The following is a 2,913-nucleotide window of genomic DNA, read 5'->3' on the forward strand; positions in this document are numbered from 1 at the left end:
TAAATAAATAATAAATCCCCAAAGGGGTCAGTAGTGAAGGGGAATTGTTATTACCAGGTACTGTCAAGTTAATTCCAATTTAAAACCATCCTGTGTGACAGAGTAGAACTGTCCCATGGGGTTTTCTCGGCATCATCTTTACAGGAGTAAATTATCTCGTCTTTCCCCTGTGGAGCTGCTAGGTGAGTTCAAACCTCCAACCCCTCCATTAGCTGCTGAGTGTTTAACCATTTGTACACCAGGGCTCCTCTGAAGGGGAATTAGAGTGACTCTTTCCAAGGCTTAGGTGTATGCATTCTAAGAGGTATCTCAGGTTGAAAATGCACTCCTGGGACATACCGCAGCATGGCTCCGTACCAATCAGGAAACGACTGTCATCATCATGCACATTGCCTCTACTGACAAAATCAGGCCCCTCCATCTCATCTCTCTTCAATTTAACCTCATGGTTCCACAAGCCAAGCCAGCATTATGGCCAAATGTGATAGTGGTGGGATAAAAAAGAAATGCTGTCTCTGGGATATACAAAATTAGTCTATATAATTGAAGATCGATAGCCAATCTTTTTGAAAATCCCTCAGGATCCACACCCACCTCCCTACCCCCTGCAGTCTTTCAAATTTCCTGGAAAGCACTTCACAAATGAAGATGTGACAGGTAGATGCCCATTCCCTTTTGAAATGGATGGTTCAGGGATTAAAAATAATAATAAGTGCTGTCAAAATAAATGCTATGAGTCCTGTTTAATCACTGATGCTAATGGAGAATGTCCCTGATTAAGCTTGTCCCTTTCTCAGTATTAAATATGACTCGTTATCTGTCACATGGAAAACACTGACAGTTTCAATCACTTCAGGGAACACTGCACCTGTTCAGGACATCAGCCACTTTCTGTGAGTGTTCTTCAGTCGGAGCTTGTCTTAAGCATCAGACCCAGCTCTGGCACAATCAGGAGGCTTTAAAGGCTGAGCTCCAGTGCTGAAGGCAGCATGATGATGTCTCCAAATAGTGTTATAACTCACTCTCCCGGCCCCGTGTCTTTGCAAACTCGGGGGCTCAGGTCCAAGCTCCAGTTTTAAAGCTCTTGTACACGTCTATTTTTAATTCCCACACATTTACTTGGCCTTAGCTCAGACTGAAGAACTCAAATAAGACTGTGTCAGAACTGGTCGCACATTCTCTCATGCTCTAATACTGAGAACAGCCGCCTCCTGCGTTAGCCACGAGAAGCAAATATCACCAGAACGGATGATGTCCTAGTTCTGCTACTGACTTGGGCTGTGACCTGGTACAGTTCATAGCCTCTCTGCATTTTGAGGGGGACAGGTCTTGGTAACACCTAAGGCTGCTTTCTAAGATGACTGCTGTCTTAGTGTCCCAGCGCTGCTGTAAACACAAATCCCATAAGTAACTGGCTTTGAGACACAGACATTCCTTTTCTCACAGTTTGGGATGCTAGAGGTCCAAATTCAGGGCACAGGTTATAGGGGAGGCTCTCTCTCTGTTCACTCTGGGGGACGATCCTGTCACTCTCAGTTTCTGTAGCCCCAATGTTCCTTGGATTCGTGGCAATCTTCATTCTTCATGGGGAATCTATCCCCCCTCACTGCTTTCCCCTCTCCCCGGTTTGTACTTATTTCTCTCTGTGTCTATGCTGCTCCTGGTTAAGTGCTCTTAGCATTTGACTACTAGCTTAAAAGTTGTTGGTTCAAACTCACCCAGAGGCACCTTAGAAGATTGGCCTGGTGACCTGCTTCCAAAAGGTCACAGCCTTGAAAACCCTATGGAGTACAGTCTGCTCTGTACACATGGGGTCACCATCTCAACAGCAACTAGCACCACCACCAACAATGTAGCTCAGAAGGGATTTGGTTTAGGACATACTCTACACTGATCTGACTTCATTAACAGAACAGAAAGCTTTTTCAAAAGGGATTACATCCACAGTTACAGGCATTAGGATTCTAACACATATTTTGGGGTGACTTAATTCAATCCATCATACCTGGCTAGGAATCAAAACTGAAAAGGGAAATGTGTATCAAAAGATTGATAATTTGATCTCCAAATATTTTGAAATCCTTTTAAGTATACTGACTAGAGTAACAAGTTTCTGACTTTTTCTACCATAAAGGAAATGCCTTTCTCTGAATGGCAGTGACACCAAGGAAATCAGGGTATAAAAGGAAAGAGATCAGTTCAATTAGCATCATTTAAACCTCTGGATACAACCATTCCTGAAACAGATATGTCATTGGCCCTTTAAGTTATGTAAGCCAATAAATTTCCCTTTATCCTTAAACTAATTTGGGTTGAATTTCTAGCCACTCACAAGAAGATGATTCCTCACTAATGATAGGCAGAATTGTGGAATTTTATGGTCCCTGAAGAGTGTTCATTATTTCAGCTTATCTCTGTGCAAAGGAAATACCAGATTTAATATATTTGATCTCAGTAACTTGGCCATGAAAGAGAAAATGGATTTTGTGATCTTTAAAGACCTTCTCAAATTGAATTCTGCATTTGTCTGGATTAGTCTACAACACAGTGGAAAGAAATCTGTACAAGCTCCACTGAAGAAAACGGAACGTGCAGAAGAGGAACAAGAGCTAACTTTGGGGATGAAAGACTGTACACTGAAGCCCTCTGTCCGGAGTCCTGGGGAGGCTACACAGAGACACTGGCCAAGACCACTGAGGCCACATCCGTGTCCAGGGAGCCAGGTGGTTGTGCCCAGTAGTCAGGGACAGATGGAGGCAGAAAACAAAGGCATCTCACATCTGAAAGATTGCCAAGTGACAGCCAGTCACAAACCTGGGCAGCAAAAATATACCCAGAGGGATGGACACTGGGAAGAGGTAACTATGGGGAGGAAGTGGTCAATGACATGAGACAAAGTATATGTGAACTGCT

This window comes from Orycteropus afer, unplaced genomic scaffold (assembly GCF_000298275.1).
Source record: "Orycteropus afer afer isolate SDZICR_OR568_19922 unplaced genomic scaffold, OryAfe1.0 scaffold00082, whole genome shotgun sequence".
In the NCBI taxonomy this organism is placed as follows: domain Eukaryota; kingdom Metazoa; phylum Chordata; class Mammalia; order Tubulidentata; family Orycteropodidae; genus Orycteropus; species Orycteropus afer.